This window comes from Rhinoderma darwinii (assembly GCF_050947455.1).
Source record: "Rhinoderma darwinii isolate aRhiDar2 chromosome 5 unlocalized genomic scaffold, aRhiDar2.hap1 SUPER_5_unloc_45, whole genome shotgun sequence".
Lineage (NCBI taxonomy): Eukaryota > Metazoa > Chordata > Amphibia > Anura > Rhinodermatidae > Rhinoderma > Rhinoderma darwinii.
In genome coordinates this window covers 274,831-298,895 of record NW_027461804.1, presented here as the reverse complement: position 1 = coordinate 298,895, position 24,065 = coordinate 274,831, and the positions used below count along the sequence as shown (strand labels likewise).

The 24,065-nt window shown below is 47.7% G+C and overlaps 16 non-coding genes across 16 annotated transcripts; all 16 read right to left on the bottom strand.

Moving 5' to 3' along the window:
* Positions 1–564: 564 nt before the first annotated feature.
* LOC142693999 (U2 spliceosomal RNA) lies at positions 565–755 on the bottom strand. Its single transcript, XR_012862280.1, has one exon. It is a non-coding gene; the product is annotated as a U2 spliceosomal RNA (small nuclear RNA).
* A 1,296-nt stretch (positions 756–2,051) lies between these two features.
* On the bottom strand, positions 2,052–2,242 carry LOC142693997 (U2 spliceosomal RNA). Its single transcript, XR_012862279.1, has one exon. It is a non-coding gene; the product is annotated as a U2 spliceosomal RNA (small nuclear RNA).
* A 1,296-nt stretch (positions 2,243–3,538) lies between these two features.
* Positions 3,539–3,729, bottom strand: LOC142693996 (U2 spliceosomal RNA). The gene has a single exon (XR_012862278.1). It is a non-coding gene; the product is annotated as a U2 spliceosomal RNA (small nuclear RNA).
* A 1,288-nt stretch (positions 3,730–5,017) lies between these two features.
* On the bottom strand, positions 5,018–5,208 carry LOC142693995 (U2 spliceosomal RNA). Its single transcript, XR_012862277.1, has one exon. It is a non-coding gene; the product is annotated as a U2 spliceosomal RNA (small nuclear RNA).
* Positions 5,209–6,492: 1,284 nt separating this feature from the next.
* LOC142693802 (U2 spliceosomal RNA) lies at positions 6,493–6,683 on the bottom strand. The gene has a single exon (XR_012862105.1). It is a non-coding gene; the product is annotated as a U2 spliceosomal RNA (small nuclear RNA).
* Positions 6,684–7,971: 1,288 nt separating this feature from the next.
* Positions 7,972–8,162, bottom strand: LOC142693993 (U2 spliceosomal RNA). The gene has a single exon (XR_012862275.1). It is a non-coding gene; the product is annotated as a U2 spliceosomal RNA (small nuclear RNA).
* Positions 8,163–9,446: 1,284 nt separating this feature from the next.
* LOC142693992 (U2 spliceosomal RNA) lies at positions 9,447–9,637 on the bottom strand. Its single transcript, XR_012862274.1, has one exon. It is a non-coding gene; the product is annotated as a U2 spliceosomal RNA (small nuclear RNA).
* A 1,276-nt stretch (positions 9,638–10,913) lies between these two features.
* LOC142693991 (U2 spliceosomal RNA) lies at positions 10,914–11,104 on the bottom strand. Its single transcript, XR_012862273.1, has one exon. It is a non-coding gene; the product is annotated as a U2 spliceosomal RNA (small nuclear RNA).
* A 1,300-nt stretch (positions 11,105–12,404) lies between these two features.
* On the bottom strand, positions 12,405–12,595 carry LOC142693990 (U2 spliceosomal RNA). The gene has a single exon (XR_012862272.1). It is a non-coding gene; the product is annotated as a U2 spliceosomal RNA (small nuclear RNA).
* A 1,292-nt stretch (positions 12,596–13,887) lies between these two features.
* Positions 13,888–14,078, bottom strand: LOC142693989 (U2 spliceosomal RNA). The gene has a single exon (XR_012862271.1). It is a non-coding gene; the product is annotated as a U2 spliceosomal RNA (small nuclear RNA).
* Positions 14,079–15,370: 1,292 nt separating this feature from the next.
* Positions 15,371–15,561, bottom strand: LOC142693988 (U2 spliceosomal RNA). Its single transcript, XR_012862270.1, has one exon. It is a non-coding gene; the product is annotated as a U2 spliceosomal RNA (small nuclear RNA).
* Positions 15,562–16,841: 1,280 nt separating this feature from the next.
* Positions 16,842–17,032, bottom strand: LOC142693986 (U2 spliceosomal RNA). The gene has a single exon (XR_012862269.1). It is a non-coding gene; the product is annotated as a U2 spliceosomal RNA (small nuclear RNA).
* A 1,304-nt stretch (positions 17,033–18,336) lies between these two features.
* Positions 18,337–18,527, bottom strand: LOC142693985 (U2 spliceosomal RNA). The gene has a single exon (XR_012862268.1). It is a non-coding gene; the product is annotated as a U2 spliceosomal RNA (small nuclear RNA).
* Positions 18,528–19,819: 1,292 nt separating this feature from the next.
* On the bottom strand, positions 19,820–20,010 carry LOC142693984 (U2 spliceosomal RNA). Its single transcript, XR_012862267.1, has one exon. It is a non-coding gene; the product is annotated as a U2 spliceosomal RNA (small nuclear RNA).
* A 1,292-nt stretch (positions 20,011–21,302) lies between these two features.
* LOC142693983 (U2 spliceosomal RNA) lies at positions 21,303–21,493 on the bottom strand. The gene has a single exon (XR_012862266.1). It is a non-coding gene; the product is annotated as a U2 spliceosomal RNA (small nuclear RNA).
* Positions 21,494–22,789: 1,296 nt separating this feature from the next.
* On the bottom strand, positions 22,790–22,980 carry LOC142693981 (U2 spliceosomal RNA). Its single transcript, XR_012862264.1, has one exon. It is a non-coding gene; the product is annotated as a U2 spliceosomal RNA (small nuclear RNA).
* Between the last annotated feature and the right edge of the window lie 1,085 nt (positions 22,981–24,065).

Sequence of the window (24,065 nt, the reverse complement as noted above, 5' to 3'; positions counted from 1 at the left end):
TAACATAGTAACAAATCCAAATTGCTGCTCTCTTTGTAGGCAAGCAAGGCTTTGTTGCAACTGCAATTCTTACTTCTTCTTGAAGTGTAGGGACGACAGTACATTCCATCACATCCATCTAGTGTACACAGGTAGGTCCATTGTGGCGGGCAGGCGAGCGGGCGGGCTGCTTTATTGGCTGTTTGCTGTTCCCCTACTCCACTCCACTATTTGACTGTTGTGCTGCATCAATCAATCAATCAATCAATCAATCAATCATCCAATCAGTGGCTGGCTCAGGTGCAGCTCTTTAACTTACCTAAAAGGGAGGGCGGAGAGAAGACAAGGAAGGTGAATGAGGTGTTCCAATGTGAAATGCCGGAAACACAGAAACACAGACGACACACAACAAGAGGTGGCAATCTATTCATTAATTGCATTTAATCAATGAGCTCATTATCACTCATGCATTGTCCAACAGGTGTTGAAATAATGGGATTAAAAGGGGAGATCCCTTCAGAAAGACAGAAACAATAGCAAAGACAAAAAACACTTTTGGAATCTGCTTTTAGTCAACACATAAGGAAAGGGTGCACCGGTCCTGGAAATACTGCAATACCAGGTCAATGCGTGGAGTGGACAGAGCAAGCTCTATTTCCATCTCCCTGTTCTAAAAATCCATTTAATATATGGTCCCCAGATAGGGGACGTATCAGATATTAAACTGATAAGAACAGATACTACACTTGATCTTAGCCAAAAGGCCGAGAAGCGATAACCCGAACGGGCCGCGCGTTGCCCGAGCCTGCCCGATACTGCTGTTCAGCCCTTGCAGCGATTCAGCCTACTTCTAGGCAATTCCATGGGGCCCTGCAGGCTCACACACTCACAGCTACACGGGAGGTGAATAAAGGCCGGAGAGGAAGCCAGACAGGATTTGCTTCTTTTGCTTGCACCACAATGCAGTGCTGAAAGAGGAGGAATCTACATAAAAACGCCTTCCTGGCAACGCCCAAATGCCCTGCTGCCATGCAGATAAACACTGGCAGCGGCAGCAAGTGCATGCCCACAGCCACCCCTTGTTCCTTCACACCTTGTATCAGCTGTAATCCAGTCCAGTCCAGTGCTGCCTGCTGAGCAGCACTGACCAACACTGCCTGGGCCCAGGCTTTTATCTCTGAGGCCCCATTATGATGTCAGAAAGCTGGCTCTGGAATCCTGAGGGCTCCACTATGACACGTGCAAAGTTCCGTCTGAACTTTATATAAGACGGTGAGGCTCAGTCAGTCACTCAGTGTTGCCTGAGAGGGCAACACTGCAACAGCCGGCCGCCAGGCTGTCTTTTTTTTGCACAGCTAGTTGCCTCCAGGAGGCCACAAGAGGGAGACAAGGGACTGCAAAATGGAAAATAGGCATCCACCAACTTTACAGACAACTTCTCCTTGCTCCTACAACCTCCATCCTTGCACAGTTTGTTATTCTTCTAGGTAACATAGTAACAAATCCAAATTGCTGCTCTCTTTGTAGGCAAGCAAGGCTTTGTTGCAACTGCAATTCTTACTTCTTCTTGAAATGTAGGGACGACAGTACATTCCATCACATCCATCTAGTGTACACAGGTAGGTCCATTGTGGCGGGCAGGCGAGCGGGCGGGCTGCTTTATTGGCTGTTTGCTGTTCCCCTACTCCACTCCACTATTTGACTGTTGTGCTGCATCAATCAATCAATCAATCAATCAATCAATCAATCAATCAATCAATCAATCAATCAATCAGTGGCTGGCTCAGGTGCAGCTCTTTAACTTACCTAAAAGGGAGGGCGGAGAGAAGACAAGGAAGGTGAATGAGGTGTTCCAATGTGAAATGCCGGAAACACAGAAACACAGACGACACACAACAAGAGGTGGCAATCTATTCATTAATTGCATTTAATCAATGAGCTCATTATCACTCATGCATTGTCCAACAGGTGTTGAAATAATGGGATTAAAAGGGGAGATCCCTTCAGAAAGACAGAAACAATAGCAAAGACAAAAAACACTTTTGGAATCTGCTTTTAGTCAACACATAAGGAAAGGGTGCACCGGTCCTGGAAATACTGCAATACCAGGTCAATGCGTGGAGTGGACAGAGCAAGCTCTATTTCCATCTCCCTGTTCTAAAAATCCATTTAATATATGGTCCCCAGATAGGGGACGTATCAGATATTAAACTGATAAGAACAGATACTACACTTGATCTTAGCCAAAAGGCCGAGAAGCGATAACCCGAACGGGCCGCGCGTTGCCCGAGCCTGCCCGATACTGCTGTTCAGCCCTTGCAGCGATTCAGCCTACTTCTAGGCAATTCCATGGGGCCCTGCAGGCTCACACACTCACAGCTACACGGGAGGTGAATAAAGGCCGGAGAGGAAGCCAGACAGGATTTGCTTCTTTTGCTTGCACCACAATGCAGTGCTGAAAGAGGAGGAATCTACATAAAAACGCCTTCCTGGCAACGCCCAAATGCCCTGCTGCCATGCAGATAAACACTGGCAGCGGCAGCAAGTGCATGCCCACAGCCACCCCTTGTTCCTTCACACCTTGTATCAGCTGTAATCCAGTCCAGTCCAGTGCTGCCTGCTGAGCAGCACTGACCAACACTGCCTGGGCCCAGGCTTTTATCTCTGAGGCCCCATTATGATGTCAGAAAGCTGGCTCTGGAATCCTGAGGGCTCCACTATGACACGTGCAAAGTTCCGTCTGAACTTTATATAAGACGGTGAGGCTCAGTCAGTCACTCAGTGTTGCCTGAGAGGGCAACACTGCAACAGCCGGCCGCCAGGCTGTCTTTTTTTTGCACAGCTAGTTGCCTCCAGGAGGCCACAAGAGGGAGACAAGGGACTGCAAAATGGAAAATAGGCATCCACCAACTTTACAGACAACTTCTCCTTGCTCCTACAACCTCCATCCTTGCACAGTTTGTTATTCTTCTAGGTAACATAGTAACAAATCCAAATTGCTGCTCTCTTTGTAGGCAAGCAAGGCTTTGTTGCAACTGCAATTCTTACTTCTTCTTGAAATGTAGGGACGACAGTACATTTCATCACATCCATCTAGTGTACACAGGTAGGTCCATTGTGGCGGGCAGGCGAGCGGGCGGGCTGCTTTATTGGCTGTTTGCTGTTCCCCTACTCCACTCCACTATTTGACTGTTGTGCTGCATCAATCAATCAATCAATCAATCAATCAATCAATCAATCAATCAATCAATCAATCAATCAGTGGCTGGCTCAGGTGCAGCTCTTTAACTTACCTAAAAGGGAGGGCGGAGAGAAGACAAGGAAGGTGAATGAGGTGTTCCAATGTGAAATGCCGGAAACACAGAAACACAGACGACACACAACAAGAGGTGGCAATCTATTCATTAATTGCATTTAATCAATGAGCTCATTATCACTCATGCATTGTCCAACAGGTGTTGAAATAATGGGATTAAAAGGGGAGATCCCTTCAGAAAGACAGAAACAATAGCAAAGACAAAAAACACTTTTGGAATCTGCTTTTAGTCAACACATAAGGAAAGGGTGCACCGGTCCTGGAAATACTGCAATACCAGGTCAATGCGTGGAGTGGACAGAGCAAGCTCTATTTCCATCTCCCTGTTCTAAAAATCCATTTAATATATGGTCCCCAGATAGGGGACGTATCAGATATTAAACTGATAAGAACAGATACTACACTTGATCTTAGCCAAAAGGCCGAGAAGCGATAACCCGAACGGGCCGCGCGTTGCCCGAGCCTGCCCGATACTGCTGTTCAGCCCTTGCAGCGATTCAGCCTACTTCTAGGCAATTCCATGGGGCCCTGCAGGCTCACACACTCACAGCTACACGGGAGGTGAATAAAGGCCGGAGAGGAAGCCAGACAGGATTTGCTTCTTTTGCTTGCACCACAATGCAGTGCTGAAAGAGGAGGAATCTACATAAAAACGCCTTCCTGGCAACGCCCAAATGCCCTGCTGCCATGCAGATAAACACTGGCAGCGGCAGCAAGTGCATGCCCACAGCCACCCCTTGTTCCTTCACACCTTGTATCAGCTGTAATCCAGTCCAGTCCAGTGCTGCCTGCTGAGCAGCACTGACCAACACTGCCTGGGCCCAGGCTTTTATCTCTGAGGCCCCATTATGATGTCAGAAAGCTGGCTCTGGAATCCTGAGGGCTCCACTATGACACGTGCAAAGTTCCGTCTGAACTTTATATAAGACGGTGAGGCTCAGTCAGTCACTCAGTGTTGCCTGAGAGGGCAACACTGCAACAGCCGGCCGCCAGGCTGTCTTTTTTTTGCACAGCTAGTTGCCTCCAGGAGGCCACAAGAGGGAGACAAGGGACTGCAAAATGGAAAATAGGCATCCACCAACTTTACAGACAACTTCTCCTTGCTCCTACAACCTCCATCCTTGCACAGTTTGTTATTCTTCTAGGTAACATAGTAACAAATCCAAATTGCTGCTCTCTTTGTAGGCAAGCAAGGCTTTGTTGCAACTGCAATTCTTACTTCTTCTTGAAATGTAGGGACGACAGTACATTCCATCACATCCATCTAGTGTACACAGGTAGGTCCATTGTGGCGGGCAGGCGAGCGGGCGGGCTGCTTTATTGGCTGTTTGCTGTTCCCCTACTCCACTCCACTATTTGACTGTTGTGCTGCATCAATCAATCAATCAATCAATCAATCAATCAATCAATCAATCAATCAATCAGTGGCTGGCTCAGGTGCAGCTCTTTAACTTACCTAAAAGGGAGGGCGGAGAGAAGACAAGGAAGGTGAATGAGGTGTTCCAATGTGAAATGCCGGAAACACAGAAACACAGACGACACACAACAAGAGGTGGCAATCTATTCATTAATTGCATTTAATCAATGAGCTCATTATCACTCATGCATTGTCCAACAGGTGTTGAAATAATGGGATTAAAAGGGGAGATCCCTTCAGAAAGACAGAAACAATAGCAAAGACAAAAAACACTTTTGGAATCTGCTTTTAGTCAACACATAAGGAAAGGGTGCACCGGTCCTGGAAATACTGCAATACCAGGTCAATGCGTGGAGTGGACAGAGCAAGCTCTATTTCCATCTCCCTGTTCTAAAAATCCATTTAATATATGGTCCCCAGATAGGGGACGTATCAGATATTAAACTGATAAGAACAGATACTACACTTGATCTTAGCCAAAAGGCCGAGAAGCGATAACCCGAACGGGCCGCGCGTTGCCCGAGCCTGCCCGATACTGCTGTTCAGCCCTTGCAGCGATTCAGCCTACTTCTAGGCAATTAAATGGGGCCCTGCAGGCTCACACACTCACAGCTACACGGGAGGTGAATAAAGGCCGGAGAGGAAGCCAGACAGGATTTGCTTCTTTTGCTTGCACCACAATGCAGTGCTGAAAGAGGAGGAATCTACATAAAAACGCCTTCCTGGCAACGCCCAAATGCCCTGCTGCCATGCAGATAAACACTGGCAGCGGCAGCAAGTGCATGCCCACAGCCACCCCTTGTTCCTTCACACCTTGTATCAGCTGTAATCCAGTCCAGTCCAGTGCTGCCTGCTGAGCAGCACTGACCAACACTGCCTGGGCCCAGGCTTTTATCTCTGAGGCCCCATTATGATGTCAGAAAGCTGGCTCTGGAATCCTGAGGGCTCCACTATGACACGTGCAAAGTTCCGTCTGAACTTTATATAAGACGGTGAGGCTCAGTCAGTCACTCAGTGTTGCCTGAGAGGGCAACACTGCAACAGCCGGCCGCCAGGCTGTCTTTTTTTTGCACAGCTAGTTGCCTCCAGGAGGCCACAAGAGGGAGACAAGGGACTGCAAAATGGAAAATAGGCATCCACCAACTTTACAGACAACTTCTCCTTGCTCCTACAACCTCCATCCTTGCACAGTTTGTTATTCTTCTAGGTAACATAGTAACAAATCCAAATTGCTGCTCTCTTTGTAGGCAAGCAAGGCTTTGTTGCAACTGCAATTCTTACTTCTTCTTGAAATGTAGGGACGACAGTACATTCCATCACATCCATCTAGTGTACACAGGTAGGTCCATTGTGGCGGGCAGGCGAGCGGGCGGGCTGCTTTATTGGCTGTTTGCTGTTCCCCTACTCCACTCCACTATTTGACTGTTGTGCTGCATCAATCAATCAATCAATCAATCAATCAATCAATCAATCAATCAATCAGTGGCTGGCTCAGGTGCAGCTCTTTAACTTACCTAAAAGGGAGGGCGGAGAGAAGACAAGGAAGGTGAATGAGGTGTTCCAATGTGAAATGCCGGAAACACAGAAACACAGACGACACACAACAAGAGGTGGCAATCTATTCATTAATTGCATTTAATCAATGAGCTCATTATCACTCATGCATTGTCCAACAGGTGTTGAAATAATGGGATTAAAAGGGGAGATCCCTTCAGAAAGACAGAAACAATAGCAAAGACAAAAAACACTTTTGGAATCTGCTTTTAGTCAACACATAAGGAAAGGGTGCACCGGTCCTGGAAATACTGCAATACCAGGTCAATGCGTGGAGTGGACAGAGCAAGCTCTATTTCCATCCCCCTGTTCTAAAAATCCATTTAATATATGGTCCCCAGATAGGGGACGTATCAGATATTAAACTGATAAGAACAGATACTACACTTGATCTTAGCCAAAAGGCCGAGAAGCGATAACCCGAACGGGCCGCACGTTGCCCGAGCCTGCCCGATACTGCTGTTCAGCCCTTGCAGCGATTCAGCCTACTTCTAGGCAATTCCATGGGGCCCTGCAGGCTCACACACTCACAGCTACACGGGAGGTGAATAAAGGCCGGAGAGGAAGCCAGACAGGATTTGCTTCTTTTGCTTGCACCACAATGCAGTGCTGAAAGAGGAGGAATCTACATAAAAACGCCTTCCTGGCAACGCCCAAATGCCCTGCTGCCATGCAGATAAACACTGGCAGCGGCAGCAAGTGCATGCCCACAGCCACCCCTTGTTCCTTCACACCTTGTATCAGCTGTAATCCAGTCCAGTCCAGTGCTGCCTGCTGAGCAGCACTGACCAACACTGCCTGGGCCCAGGCTTTTATCTCTGAGGCCCCATTATGATGTCAGAAAGCTGGCTCTGGAATCCTGAGGGCTCCACTATGACACGTGCAAAGTTCCGTCTGAACTTTATATAAGACGGTGAGGCTCAGTCAGTCACTCAGTGTTGCCTGAGAGGGCAACACTGCAACAGCCGGCCGCCAGGCTGTCTTTTTTTTGCACAGCTAGTTGCCTCCAGGAGGCCACAAGAGGGAGACAAGGGACTGCAAAATGGAAAATAGGCATCCACCAACTTTACAGACAACTTCTCCTTGCTCCTACAACCTCCATCCTTGCACAGTTTGTTATTCTTCTAGGTAACATAGTAACAAATCCAAATTGCTGCTCTCTTTGTAGGCAAGCAAGGCTTTGTTGCAACTGCAATTCTTACTTCTTCTTGAAATGTAGGGACGACAGTACATTCCATCACATCCATCTAGTGTACACAGGTAGGTCCATTGTGGCGGGCAGGCGAGCGGGCGGGCTGCTTTATTGGCTGTTTGCTGTTCCCCTACTCCACTCCACTATTTGACTGTTGTGCTGCATCAATCAATCAATCAATCAATCAATCAATCAATCAATCAATCAATCAATCAGTGGCTGGCTCAGGTGCAGCTCTTTAACTTACCTAAAAGGGAGGGCGGAGAGAAGACAAGGAAGGTGAATGAGGTGTTCCAATGTGAAATGCCGGAAACACAGAAACACAGACGACACACAACAAGAGGTGGCAATCTATTCATTAATTGCATTTAATCAATGAGCTCATTATCACTCATGCATTGTCCAACAGGTGTTGAAATAATGGGATTAAAAGGGGAGATCCCTTCAGAAAGACAGAAACAATAGCAAAGACAAAAAACACTTTTGGAATCTGCTTTTAGTCAACACATAAGGAAAGGGTGCACCGGTCCTGGAAATACTGCAATACCAGGTCAATGCGTGGAGTGGACAGAGCAAGCTCTATTTCCATCTCCCTGTTCTAAAAATCCATTTAATATATGGTCCCCAGATAGGGGACGTATCAGATATTAAACTGATAAGAACAGATACTACACTTGATCTTAGCCAAAAGGCCGAGAAGCGATAACCCGAACGGGCCGCGCGTTGCCCGAGCCTGCCCGATACTGCTGTTCAGCCCTTGCAGCGATTCAGCCTACTTCTAGGCAATTCCATGGGGCCCTGCAGGCTCACACACTCACAGCTACACGGGAGGTGAATAAAGGCCGGAGAGGAAGCCAGACAGGATTTGCTTCTTTTGCTTGCACCACAATGCAGTGCTGAAAGAGGAGGAATCTACATAAAAACGCCTTCCTGGCAACGCCCAAATGCCCTGCTGCCATGCAGATAAACACTGGCAGCGGCAGCAAGTGCATGCCCACAGCCACCCCTTGTTCCTTCACACCTTGTATCAGCTGTAATCCAGTCCAGTCCAGTGCTGCCTGCTGAGCAGCACTGACCAACACTGCCTGGGCCCAGGCTTTTATCTCTGAGGCCCCATTATGATGTCAGAAAGCTGGCTCTGGAATCCTGAGGGCTCCACTATGACATGTGCAAAGTTCCGTCTGAACTTTATATAAGACGGTGAGGCTCAGTCAGTCACTCAGTGTTGCCTGAGAGGGCAACACTGCAACAGCCGGCCGCCAGGCTGTCTTTTTTTTGCACAGCTAGTTGCCTCCAGGAGGCCACAAGAGGGAGACAAGGGACTGCAAAATGGAAAATAGGCATCCACCAACTTTACAGACAACTTCTCCTTGCTCCTACAACCTCCATCCTTGCACAGTTTGTTATTCTTCTAGGTAACATAGTAACAAATCCAAATTGCTGCTCTCTTTGTAGGCAAGCAAGGCTTTGTTGCAACTGCAATTCTTACTTCTTCTTGAAATGTAGGGACGACAGTACATTCCATCACATCCATCTAGTGTACACAGGTAGGTCCATTGTGGCGGGCAGGCGAGCGGGCGGGCTGCTTTATTGGCTGTTTGCTGTTCCCCTACTCCACTCCACTATTTGACTGTTGTGCTGCATCAATCAATCAATCAATCAATCAATCAATCAATCAATCAATCAATCAGTGGCTGGCTCAGGTGCAGCTCTTTAACTTACCTAAAAGGGAGGGCGGAGAGAAGACAAGGAAGGTGAATGAGGTGTTCCAATGTGAAATGCCGGAAACACAGAAACACAGACGACACACAACAAGAGGTGGCAATCTATTCATTAATTGCATTTAATCAATGAGCTCATTATCACTCATGCATTGTCCAACAGGTGTTGAAATAATGGGATTAAAAGGGGAGATCCCTTCAGAAAGACAGAAACAATAGCAAAGACAAAAAACACTTTTGGAATCTGCTTTTAGTCAACACATAAGGAAAGGGTGCACCGGTCCTGGAAATACTGCAATACCAGGTCAATGCGTGGAGTGGACAGAGCAAGCTCTATTTCCATCTCCCTGTTCTAAAAATCCATTTAATATATGGTCCCCAGATAGGGGACGTATCAGATATTAAACTGATAAGAACAGATACTACACTTGATCTTAGCCAAAAGGCCGAGAAGCGATAACCCGAACGGGCCGCGCGTTGCCCGAGCCTGCCCGATACTGCTGTTCAGCCCTTGCAGCGATTCAGCCTACTTCTAGGCAATTCCATGGGGCCCTGCAGGCTCACACACTCACAGCTACACGGGAGGTGAATAAAGGCCGGAGAGGAAGCCAGACAGGATTTGCTTCTTTTGCTTGCACTACAATGCAGTGCTGAAAGAGGAGGAATCTACATAAAAACGCCTTCCTGGCAACGCCCAAATGCCCTGCTGCCATGCAGATAAACACTGGCAGCGGCAGCAAGTGCATGCCCACAGCCACCCCTTGTTCCTTCACACCTTGTATCAGCTGTAATCCAGTCCAGTCCAGTGCTGCCTGCTGAGCAGCACTGACCAACACTGCCTGGGCCCAGGCTTTTATCTCTGAGGCCCCATTATGATGTCAGAAAGCTGGCTCTGGAATCCTGAGGGCTCCACTATGACACGTGCAAAGTTCCGTCTGAACTTTATATAAGACGGTGAGGCTCAGTCAGTCACTCAGTGTTGCCTGAGAGGGCAACACTGCAACAGCCGGCCGCCAGGCTGTCTTTTTTTTGCACAGCTAGTTGCCTCCAGGAGGCCACAAGAGGGAGACAAGGGACTGCAAAATGGAAAATAGGCATCCACCAACTTTACAGACAACTTCTCCTTGCTCCTACAACCTCCATCCTTGCACAGTTTGTTATTCTTCTAGGTAACATAGTAACAAATCCAAATTGCTGCTCTCTTTGTAGGCAAGCAAGGCTTTGTTGCAACTGCAATTCTTACTTCTTCTTGAAATGTAGGGACGACAGTACATTCCATCACATCCATCTAGTGTACACAGGTAGGTCCATTGTGGCGGGCAGGCGAGCGGGCGGGCTGCTTTATTGGCTGTTTGCTGTTCCCCTACTCCACTCCACTATTTGACTGTTGTGCTGCATCAATCAATCAATCAATCAATCAATCAATCAATCAATCAGTGGCTGGCTCAGGTGCAGCTCTTTAACTTACCTAAAAGGGAGGGCGGAGAGAAGACAAGGAAGGTGAATGAGGTGTTCCAATGTGAAATGCCGGAAACACAGAAACACAGACGACACACAACAAGAGGTGGCAATCTATTCATTAATTGCATTTAATCAATGAGCTCATTATCACTCATGCATTGTCCAACAGGTGTTGAAATAATGGGATTAAAAGGGGAGATCCCTTCAGAAAGACAGAAACAATAGCAAAGACAAAAAACACTTTTGGAATCTGCTTTTAGTCAACACATAAGGAAAGGGTGCACCGGTCCTGGAAATACTGCAATACCAGGTCAATGCGTGGAGTGGACAGAGCAAGCTCTATTTCCATCTCCCTGTTCTAAAAATCCATTTAATATATGGTCCCCAGATAGGGGACGTATCAGATATTAAACTGATAAGAACAGATACTACACTTGATCTTAGCCAAAAGGCCGAGAAGCGATAACCCGAACGGGCCGCGCGTTGCCCGAGCCTGCCCGATACTGCTGTTCAGCCCTTGCAGCGATTCAGCCTACTTCTAGGCAATTCCATGGGGCCCTGCAGGCTCACACACTCACAGCTACACGGGAGGTGAATAAAGGCCGGAGAGGAAGCCAGACAGGATTTGCTTCTTTTGCTTGCACCACAATGCAGTGCTGAAAGAGGAGGAATCTACATAAAAACGCCTTCCTGGCAACGCCCAAATGCCCTGCTGCCATGCAGATAAACACTGGCAGCGGCAGCAAGTGCATGCCCACAGCCACCCCTTGTTCCTTCACACCTTGTATCAGCTGTAATCCAGTCCAGTCCAGTGCTGCCTGCTGAGCAGCACTGACCAACACTGCCTGGGCCCAGGCTTTTATCTCTGAGGCCCCATTATGATGTCAGAAAGCTGGCTCTGGAATCCTGAGGGCTCCACTATGACACGTGCAAAGTTCCGTCTGAACTTTATATAAGACGGTGAGGCTCAGTCAGTCACTCAGTGTTGCCTGAGAGGGCAACACTGCAACAGCCGGCCGCCAGGCTGTCTTTTTTTTGCACAGCTAGTTGCCTCCAGGAGGCCACAAGAGGGAGACAAGGGACTGCAAAATGGAAAATAGGCATCCACCAACTTTACAGACAACTTCTCCTTGCTCCTACAACCTCCATCCTTGCACAGTTTGTTATTCTTCTAGGTAACATAGTAACAAATCCAAATTGCTGCTCTCTTTGTAGGCAAGCAAGGCTTTGTTGCAACTGCAATTCTTACTTCTTCTTGAAATGTAGGGACGACAGTACATTCCATCACATCCATCTAGTGTACACAGGTAGGTCCATTGTGGCGGGCAGGCGAGCGGGCGGGCTGCTTTATTGGCTGTTTGCTGTTCCCCTACTCCACTCCACTATTTGACTGTTGTGCTGCATCAATCAATCAATCAATCAATCAATCAATCAATCAATCAATCAATCAATCAATCAATCAATCAGTGGCTGGCTCAGGTGCAGCTCTTTAACTTACCTAAAAGGGAGGGCGGAGAGAAGACAAGGAAGGTGAATGAGGTGTTCCAATGTGAAATGCCGGAAACACAGAAACACAGACGACACACAACAAGAGGTGGCAATCTATTCATTAATTGCATTTAATCAATGAGCTCATTATCACTCATGCATTTTCCAACAGGTGTTGAAATAATGGGATTAAAAGGGGAGATCCCTTCAGAAAGACAGAAACAATAGCAAAGACAAAAAACACTTTTGGAATCTGCTTTTAGTCAACACATAAGGAAAGGGTGCACCGGTCCTGGAAATACTGCAATACCAGGTCAATGCGTGGAGTGGACAGAGCAAGCTCTATTTCCATCTCCCTGTTCTAAAAATCCATTTAATATATGGTCCCCAGATAGGGGACGTATCAGATATTAAACTGATAAGAACAGATACTACACTTGATCTTAGCCAAAAGGCCGAGAAGCGATAACCCGAACGGGCCGCGCGTTGCCCGAGCCTGCCCGATACTGCTGTTCAGCCCTTGCAGCGATTCAGCCTACTTCTAGGCAATTCCATGGGGCCCTGCAGGCTCACACACTCACAGCTACACGGGAGGTGAATAAAGGCCGGAGAGGAAGCCAGACAGGATTTGCTTCTTTTGCTTGCACCACAATGCAGTGCTGAAAGAGGAGGAATCTACATAAAAACGCCTTCCTGGCAACGCCCAAATGCCCTGCTGCCATGCAGATAAACACTGGCAGCGGCAGCAAGTGCATGCCCACAGCCACCCCTTGTTCCTTCACACCTTGTATCAGCTGTAATCCAGTCCAGTCCAGTGCTGCCTGCTGAGCAGCACTGACCAACACTGCCTGGGCCCAGGCTTTTATCTCTGAGGCCCCATTATGATGTCAGAAAGCTGGCTCTGGAATCCTGAGGGCTCCACTATGACACGTGCAAAGTTCCGTCTGAACTTTATATAAGACGGTGAGGCTCAGTCAGTCACTCAGTGTTGCCTGAGAGGGCAACACTGCAACAGCCGGCCGCCAGGCTGTCTTTTTTTTGCACAGCTAGTTGCCTCCAGGAGGCCACAAGAGGGAGACAAGGGACTGCAAAATGGAAAATAGGCATCCACCAACTTTACAGACAACTTCTCCTTGCTCCTACAACCTCCATCCTTGCACAGTTTGTTATTCTTCTAGGTAACATAGTAACAAATCCAAATTGCTGCTCTCTTTGTAGGCAAGCAAGGCTTTGTTGCAACTGCAATTCTTACTTCTTCTTAAAATGTAGGGACGACAGTACATTCCATCACATCCATCTAGTGTACACAGGTAGGTCCATTGTGGCGGGCAGGCGAGCGGGCGGGCTGCTTTATTGGCTGTTTGCTGTTCCCCTACTCCACTCCACTATTTGACTGTTGTGCTGCATCAATCAATCAATCAATCAATCAATCAATCAATCAATCAATCAATCAATCAATCAGTGGCTGGCTCAGGTGCAGCTCTTTAACTTACCTAAAAGGGAGGGCGGAGAGAAGACAAGGAAGGTGAATGAGGTGTTCCAATGTGAAATGCCGGAAACACAGAAACACAGACGACACACAACAAGAGGTGGCAATCTATTCATTAATTGCATTTAATCAATGAGCTCATTATCACTCATGCATTGTCCAACAGGTGTTGAAATAATGGGATTAAAAGAGGAGATCCCTTCAGAAAGACAGAAACAATAGCAAAGACAAAAAACACTTTTGGAATCTGCTTTTAGTCAACACATAAGGAAAGGGTGCACCGGTCCTGGAAATACTGCAATACCAGGTCAATGCGTGGAGTGGACAGAGCAAGCTCTATTTCCATCTCCCTGTTCTAAAAATCCATTTAATATATGGTCCCCAGATAGGGGACGTATCAGATATTAAACTGATAAGAACAGATACTACACTTGATCTTAGCCAAAAGGCCGAGAAGCGATAACCCGAACGGGCCGCGCGTTGCCCGAGCCTGCCCGATACTGCTGTTCAGCCCTTGCAGCGATTCAGCCTACTTCTAGGCAATTCCATGGGGCCCTGCAGGCTCACACACTCACAGCTACACGGGAGGTGAATAAAGGCCGGAGAGGAAGCCAGACAGGATTTGCTTCTTTTGCTTGCACCACAATGCAGTGCTGAAAGAGGAGGAATCTACATAAAAACGCCTTCCTGGCAACGCCCAAATGCCCTGCTGCCATGCAGATAAACACTGGCAGCGGCAGCAAGTGCATGCCCACAGCCACCCCTTGTTCCTTCACACCTTGTATCAGCTGTAATCCAGTCCAGTCCAGTGCTGCCTGCTGAGCAGCACTGACCAACACTGCCTGGGCCCAGGCTTTTATCTCTGAGGCCCCATTATGATGTCAGAAAGCTGGCTCTGGAATCCTGAGGGCTCCACTATGACACGTGCAAAGTTCCGTCTGAACTTTATATAAGACGGTGAGGCTCAGTCAGTCACTCAGTGTTGCCTGAGAGGGCAACACTGCAACAGCCGGCCGCCAGGCTGTCTTTTTTTTGCACAGCTAGTTGCCTCCAGGAGGCCACAAGAGGGAGACAAGGGACTGCAAAATGGAAAATAGGCATCCACCAACTTTACAGACAACTTCTCCTTGCTCCTACAACCTCCATCCTTGCACAGTTTGTTATTCTTCTAGGTAACATAGTAACAAATCCAAATTGCTGCTCTCTTTGTAGGCAAGCAAGGCTTTGTTGCAACTGCAATTCTTACTTCTTCTTGAAATGTAGGGACGACAGTACATTCCATCACATCCATCTAGTGTACACAGGTAGGTCCATTGTGGCGGGCAGGCGAGCGGGCGGGCTGCTTTATTGGCTGTTTGCTGTTCCCCTACTCCACTCCACTATTTGACTGTTGTGCTGCATCAATCAATCAATCAATCAATCAATCAATCAATCAATCAATCAATCAATCAATCAGTGGCTGGCTCAGGTGCAGCTCTTTAACTTACCTAAAAGGGAGGGCGGAGAGAAGACAAGGAAGGTGAATGAGGTGTTCCAATGTGAAATGCCGGAAACACAGAAACACAGACGACACACAACAAGAGGTGGCAATCTATTCATTAATTGCATTTAATCAATGAGCTCATTATCACTCATGCATTGTCCAACAGGTGTTGAAATAATGGGATTAAAAGGGGAGATCCCTTCAGAAAGACAGAAACAATAGCAAAGACAAAAAACACTTTTGGAATCTGCTTTTAGTCAACACATAAGGAAAGGGTGCACCGGTCCTGGAAATACTGCAATACCAGGTCAATGCGTGGAGTGGACAGAGCAAGCTCTATTTCCATCTCCCTGTTCTAAAAATCCATTTAATATATGGTCCCCAGATAGGGGACGTATCAGATATTAAACTGATAAGAACAGATACTACACTTGATCTTAGCCAAAAGGCCGAGAAGCGATAACCCGAACGGGCCGCGCGTTGCCCGAGCCTGCCCGATACTGCTGTTCAGCCCTTGCAGCGATTCAGCCTACTTCTAGGCAATTCCATGGGGCCCTGCAGGCTCACACACTCACAGCTACACGGGAGGTGAATAAAGGCCGGAGAGGAAGCCAGACAGGATTTGCTTCTTTTGCTTGCACCACAATGCAGTGCTGAAAGAGGAGGAATCTACATAAAAACGCCTTCCTGGCAACGCCCAAATGCCCTGCTGCCATGCAGATAAACACTGGCAGCGGCAGCAAGTGCATGCCCACAGCCACCCCTTGTTCCTTCACACCTTGTATCAGCTGTAATCCAGTCCAGTCCAGTGCTGCCTGCTGAGCAGCACTGACCAACACTGCCTGGGCCCAGGCTTTTATCTCTGAGGCCCCATTATGATGTCAGAAAGCTGGCTCTGGAATCCTGAGGGCTCCACTATGACACGTGCAAAGTTCCGTCTGAACTTTATATAAGACGGTGAGGCTCAGTCAGTCACTCAGTGTTGCCTGAGAGGGCAACACTGCAACAGCCGGCCGCCAGGCTGTCTTTTTTTTGCACAGCTAGTTGCCTCCAGGAGGCCACAAGAGGGAGACAAGGGACTGCAAAATGGAAAATAGGCATCCACCAACTTTACAGACAACTTCTCCTTGCTCCTACAACCTCCATCCTTGCACAGTTTGTTATTCTTCTAGGTAACATAGTAACAAATCCAAATTGCTGCTCTCTTTGTAGGCAAGCAAGGCTTTGTTGCAACTGCAATTCTTACTTCTTCTTAAAATGTAGGGACGACAGTACATTCCATCACATCCATCTAGTGTACACAGGTAGGTCCATTGTGGCGGGCAGGCGAGCGGGCGGGCTGCTTTATTGGCTGTTTGCTGTTCCCCTACTCCACTCCACTATTTGACTGTTGTGCTGCATCAATCAATCAATCAATCAATCAATCAATCAATCAATCAATCAGTGGCTGGCTCAGGTGCAGCTCTTTAACTTACCTAAAAGGGAGGGCGGAGAGAAGACAAGGAAGGTGAATGAGGTGTTCCAATGTGAAATGCCGGAAACACAGAAACACAGACGACACACAACAAGAGGTGGCAATCTATTCATTAATTGCATTTAATCAATGAGCTCATTATCACTCATGCATTGTCCAACAGGTGTTGAAATAATGGGATTAAAAGAGGAGATCCCTTCAGAAAGACAGAAACAATAGCAAAGACAAAAAACACTTTTGGAATCTGCTTTTAGTCAACACATAAGGAAAGGGTGCACCGGTCCTGGAAATACTGCAATACCAGGTCAATGCGTGGAGTGGACAGAGCAAGCTCTATTTCCATCTCCCTGTTCTAAAAATCCATTTAATATATGGTCCCCAGATAGGGGACGTATCAGATATTAAACTGATAAGAACAGATACTACACTTGATCTTAGCCAAAAGGCCGAGAAGCGATAACCCGAACGGGCCGCGCGTTGCCCGAGCCTGCCCGATACTGCTGTTCAGCCCTTGCAGCGATTCAGCCTACTTCTAGGCAATTCCATGGGGCCCTGCAGGCTCACACACTCACAGCTACACGGGAGGTGAATAAAGGCCGGAGAGGAAGCCAGACAGGATTTGCTTCTTTTGCTTGCACCACAATGCAGTGCTGAAAGAGGAGGAATCTACATAAAAACGCCTTCCTGGCAACGCCCAAATGCCCTGCTGCCATGCAGATAAACACTGGCAGCGGCAGCAAGTGCATGCCCACAGCCACCCCTTGTTCCTTCACACCTTGTATCAGCTGTAATCCAGTCCAGTCCAGTGCTGCCTGCTGAGCAGCACTGACCAACACTGCCTGGGCCCAGGCTTTTATCTCTGAGGCCCCATTATGATGTCAGAAAGCTGGCTCTGGAATCCTGAGGGCTCCACTATGACACGTGCAAAGTTCCGTCTGAACTTTATATAAGACGGTGAGGCTCAGTCAGTCACTCAGTGTTGCCTGAGAGGGCAACACTGCAACAGCCGGCCGCCAGGCTGTCTTTTTTTTGCACAGCTAGTTGCCTCCAGGAGGCCACAAGAGGGAGACAAGGGACTGCAAAATGGAAAATAGGCATCCACCAACTTTACAGACAACTTCTCCTTGCTCCTACAACCTCCATCCTTGCACAGTTTGTTATTCTTCTAGGTAACATAGTAACAAATCCAAATTGCTGCTCTCTTTGTAGGCAAGCAAGGCTTTGTTGCAACTGCAATTCTTACTTCTTCTTGAAATGTAGGGACGACAGTACATTCCATCACATCCATCTAGTGTACACAGGTAGGTCCATTGTGGCGGGCAGGCGAGCGGGCGGGCTGCTTTATTGGCTGTTTGCTGTTCCCCTACTCCACTCCACTATTTGACTGTTGTGCTGCATCAATCAATCAATCAATCAATCAATCAATCAATCAATCAATCAATCAATCAATCAATCAATCAATCAGTGGCTGGCTCAGGTGCAGCTCTTTAACTTACCTAAAAGGGAGGGCGGAGAGAAGACAAGGAAGGTGAATGAGGTGTTCCAATGTGAAATGCCGGAAACACAGAAACACAGACGACACACAACAAGAGGTGGCAATCTATTCATTAATTGCATTTAATCAATGAGCTCATTATCACTCATGCATTGTCCAACAGGTGTTGAAATAATGGGATTAAAAGGGGAGATCCCTTCAGAAAGACAGAAACAATAGCAAAGACAAAAAACACTTTTGGAATCTGCTTTTAGTCAACACATAAGGAAAGGGTGCACCGGTCCTGGAAATACTGCAATACCAGGTCAATGCGTGGAGTGGACAGAGCAAGCTCTATTTCCATCTCCCTGTTCTAAAAATCCATTTAATATATGGTCCCCAGATAGGGGACGTATCAGATATTAAACTGATAAGAACAGATACTACACTTGATCTTAGCCAAAAGGCCGAGAAGCGATAACCCGAACGGGCCGCGCGTTGCCCGAGCCTGCCCGATACTGCTGTTCAGCCCTTGCAGCGATTCAGCCTACTTCTAGGCAATTCCATGGGGCCCTGCAGGCTCACACACTCACAGCTACACGGGAGGTGAATAAAGGCCGGAGAGGAAGCCAGACAGGATTTGCTTCTTTTGCTTGCACCACAATGCAGTGCTGAAAGAGGAGGAATCTACATAAAAACGCCTTCCTGGCAACGCCCAAATGCCCTGCTGCCATGCAGATAAACACTGGCAGCGGCAGCAAGTGCATGCCCACAGCCACCCCTTGTTCCTTCACACCTTGTATCAGCTGTAATCCAGTCCAGTCCAGTGCTGCCTGCTGAGCAGCACTGACCAACACTGCCTGGGCCCAGGCTTTTATCTCTGAGGCCCCATTATGATGTCAGAAAGCTGGCTCTGGAATCCTGAGGGCTCCACTATGACACGTGCAAAGTTCCGTCTGAACTTTATATAAGACGGTGAGGCTCAGTCAGTCACTCAGTGTTGCCTGAGAGGGCAACACTGCAACAGCCGGCCGCCAGGCTGTCTTTTTTTTGCACAGCTAGTTGCCTCCAGGAGGCCACAAGAGGGAGACAAGGGACTGCAAAATGGAAAATAGGCATCCACCAACTTTACAGACAACTTCTCCTTGCTCCTACAACCTCCATCCTTGCACAGTTTGTTATTCTTCTAGGTAACATAGTAACAAATCCAAATTGCTGCTCTCTTTGTAGGCAAGCAAGGCTTTGTTGCAACTGCAATTCTTACTTCTTCTTGAAATGTAGGGACGACAGTACATTCCATCACATCCATCTAGTGTACACAGGTAGGTCCATTGTGGCGGGCAGGCGAGCGGGCGGGCTGCTTTATTGGCTGTTTGCTGTTCCCCTACTCCACTCCACTATTTGACTGTTGTGCTGCATCAATCAATCAATCAATCAATCAATCAATCAATCAATCAATCAATCAATCAATCAGTGGCTGGCTCAGGTGCAGCTCTTTAACTTACCTAAAAGGGAGGGCGGAGAGAAGACAAGGAAGGTGAATGAGGTGTTCCAATGTGAAATGCCGGAAACACAGAAACACAGACGACACACAACAAGAGGTGGCAATCTATTCATTAATTGCATTTAATCAATGAGCTCATTATCACTCATGCATTGTCCAACAGGTGTTGAAATAATGGGATTAAAAGGGGAGATCCCTTCAGAAAGACAGAAACAATAGCAAAGACAAAAAACACTTTTGGAATCTGCTTTTAGTCAACACATAAGGAAAGGGTGCACCGGTCCTGGAAATACTGCAATACCAGGTCAATGCGTGGAGTGGACAGAGCAAGCTCTATTTCCATCTCCCTGTTCTAAAAATCCATTTAATATATGGTCCCCAGATAGGGGACGTATCAGATATTAAACTGATAAGAACAGATACTACACTTGATCTTAGCCAAAAGGCCGAGAAGCGATAACCCGAACGGGCCGCGCGTTGCCCGAGCCTGCCCGATACTGCTGTTCAGCCCTTGCAGCGATTCAGCCTACTTCTAGGCAATTCCATGGGGCCCTGCAGGCTCACACACTCACAGCTACACGGGAGGTGAATAAAGGCCGGAGAGGAAGCCAGACAGGATTTGCTTCTTTTGCTTGCACCACAATGCAGTGCTGAAAGAGGAGGAATCTACATAAAAACGCCTTCCTGGCAACGCCCAAATGCCCTGCTGCCATGCAGATAAACACTGGCAGCGGCAGCAAGTGCATGCCCACAGCCACCCCTTGTTCCTTCACACCTTGTATCAGCTGTAATCCAGTCCAGTCCAGTGCTGCCTGCTGAGCAGCACTGACCAACACTGCCTGGGCCCAGGCTTTTATCTCTGAGGCCCCATTATGATGTCAGAAAGCTGGCTCTGGAATCCTGAGGGCTCCACTATGACACGTGCAAAGTTCCGTCTGAACTTTATATAAGACGGTGAGGCTCAGTCAGTCACTCAGTGTTGCCTGAGAGGGCAACACTGCAACAGCCGGCCGCCAGGCTGTCTTTTTTTTGCACAGCTAGTTGCCTCCAGGAGGCCACAAGAGGGAGACAAGGGACTGCAAAATGGAAAATAGGCATCCACCAACTTTACAGACAACTTCTCCTTGCTCCTACAACCTCCATCCTTGCACAGTTTGTTATTCTTCTAGGTAACATAGTAACAAATCCAAATTGCTGCTCTCTTTGTAGGCAAGCAAGGCTTTGTTGCAACTGCAATTCTTACTTCTTCTTGAAATGTAGGGACGACAGTACATTCCATCACATCCATCTAGTGTACACAGGTAGGTCCATTGTGGCGGGCAGGCGAGCGGGCGGGCTGCTTTATTGGCTGTTTGCTGTTCCCCTACTCCACTCCACTATTTGACTGTTGTGCTGCATCAATCAATCAATCAATCAATCAATCAATCAATCAATCAATCAATCAATCAATCAGTGGCTGGCTCAGGTGCAGCTCTTTAACTTACCTAAAAGGGAGGGCGGAGAGAAGACAAGGAAGGTGAATGAGGTGTTCCAATGTGAAATGCCGGAAACACAGAAACACAGACGACACACAACAAGAGGTGGCAATCTATTCATTAATTGCATTTAATCAATGAGCTCATTATCACTCATGCATTGTCCAACAGGTGTTGAAATAATGGGATTAAAAGGGGAGATCCCTTCAGAAAGACAGAAACAATAGCAAAGACAAAAAACACTTTTGGAATCTGCTTTTAGTCAACACATAAGGAAAGGGTGCACCGGTCCTGGAAATACTGCAATACCAGGTCAATGCGTGGAGTGGACAGAGCAAGCTCTATTTCCATCTCCCTGTTCTAAAAATCCATTTAATATATGGTCCCCAGATAGGGGACGTATCAGATATTAAACTGATAAGAACAGATACTACACTTGATCTTAGCCAAAAGGCCGAGAAGCGATAACCCGAACGGGCCGCGCGTTGCCCGAGCCTGCCCGATACTGCTGTTCAGCCCTTGCAGCGATTCAGCCTACTTCTAGGCAATTCCATGGGGCCCTGCAGGCTCACACACTCACAGCTACACGGGAGGTGAATAAAGGCCGGAGAGGAAGCCAGACAGGATTTGCTTCTTTTGCTTGCACCACAATGCAGTGCTGAAAGAGGAGGAATCTACATAAAAACGCCTTCCTGGCAACGCCCAAATGCCCTGCTGCCATGCAGATAAACACTGGCAGCGGCAGCAAGTGCATGCCCACAGCCACCCCTTGTTCCTTCACACCTTGTATCAGCTGTAATCCAGTCCAGTCCAGTGCTGCCTGCTGAGCAGCACTGACCAACACTGCCTGGGCCCAGGCTTTTATCTCTGAGGCCCCATTATGATGTCAGAAAGCTGGCTCTGGAATCCTGAGGGCTCCACTATGACACGTGCAAAGTTCCGTCTGAACTTTATATAAGACGGTGAGGCTCAGTCAGTCACTCAGTGTTGCCTGAGAGGGCAACACTGCAACAGCCGGCCGCCAGGCTGTCTTTTTTTTGCACAGCTAGTTGCCTCCAGGAGGCCACAAGAGGGAGACAAGGGACTGCAAAATGGAAAATAGGCATCCACCAACTTTACAGACAACTTCTCCTTGCTCCTACAACCTCCATCCTTGCACAGTTTGTTATTCTTCTAGGTAACATAGTAACAAATCCAAATTGCTGCTCTCTTTGTAGGCAAGCAAGGCTTTGTTGCAACTGCAATTCTTACTTCTTCTTGAAATGTAGGGACGACAGTACATTCCATCACATCCATCTAGTGTACACAGGTAGGTCCATTGTGGCGGGCAGGCGAGCGGGCGGGCTGCTTTATTGGCTGTTTGCTGTTCCCCTACTCCACTCCACTATTTGACTGTTGTGCTGCATCAATCAATCAATCAATCAATCAATCAATCAATCAATCAATCAATCAATCAATCAATCAGTGGCTGGCTCAGGTGCAGCTCTTTAACTTACCTAAAAGGGAGGGCGGAGAGAAGACAAGGAAGGTGAATGAGGTGTTCCAATGTGAAATGCCGGAAACACAGAAACACAGACGACACACAACAAGAGGTGGCAATCTATTCATTAATTGCATTTAATCAATGAGCTCATTATCACTCATGCATTGTCCAACAGGTGTTGAAATAATGGGATTAAAAGGGGAGATCCCTTCAGAAAGACAGAAACAATAGCAAAGACAAAAAACACTTTTGGAATCTGCTTTTAGTCAACACATAAGGAAAGGGTGCACCGGTCCTGGAAATACTGCAATACCAGGTCAATGCGTGGAGTGGACAGAGCAAGCTCTATTTCCATCTCCCTGTTCTAAAAATCCATTTAATATATGGTCCCCAGATAGGGGACGTATCAGATATTAAACTGATAAGAACAGATACTACACTTGATCTTAGCCAAAAGGCCGAGAAGCGATAACCCGAACGGGCCGCGCGTTGCCCGAGCCTGCCCGATACTGCTGTTCAGCCCTTGCAGCGATTCAGCCTACTTCTAGGCAATTCCATGGGGCCCTGCAGGCTCACACACTCACAGCTACACGGGAGGTGAATAAAGGCCGGAGAGGAAGCCAGACAGGATTTGCTTCTTTTGCTTGCACCACAATGCAGTGCTGAAAGAGGAGGAATCTACATAAAAACGCCTTCCTGGCAACGCCCAAATGCCCTGCTGCCATGCAGATAAACACTGGCAGCGGCAGCAAGTGCATGCCCACAGCCACCCCTTGTTCCTTCACACCTTGTATCAGCTGTAATCCAGTCCAGTCCAGTGCTGCCTGCTGAGCAGCACTGACCAACACTGCCTGGGCCCAGGCTTTTATCTCTGAGGCCCCATTATGATGTCAGAAAGCTGGCTCTGGAATCCTGAGGGCTCCACTATGACACGTGCAAAGTTCCGTCTGAACTTTATATAAGACGGTGAGGCTCAGTCAGTCACTCAGTGTTGCCTGAGAGGGCAACACTGCAACAGCCGGCCGCCAGGCTGTCTTTTTTTTGCACAGCTAGTTGCCTCCAGGAGGCCACAAGAGGGAGACAAGGGACTGCAAAATGGAAAATAGGCATCCACCAACTTTACAGACAACTTCTCCTTGCTCCTACAACCTCCATCCTTGCACAGTTTGTTATTCTTCTAGGTAACATAGTAACAAATCCAAATTGCTGCTCTCTTTGTAGGCAAGCAAGGCTTTGTTGCAACTGCAATTCTTACTTCTTCTTGAAATGTAGGGACGACAGTACATTCCATCACATCCATCTAGTGTACACAGGTAGGTCCATTGTGGCGGGCAGGCGAGCGGGCGGGCTGCTTTATTGGCTGTTTGCTGTTCCCCTACTCCACTCCACTATTTGACTGTTGTGCTGCAATCAATCAATCAATCAATCAATCAATCAATCAATCAATCAATCAATCAATCAATCAGTGGCTGGCTCAGGTGCAGCTCTTTAACTTACCTAAAAGGGAGGGCGGAGAGAAGACAAGGAAGGTGAATGAGGTGTTCCAATGTGAAAT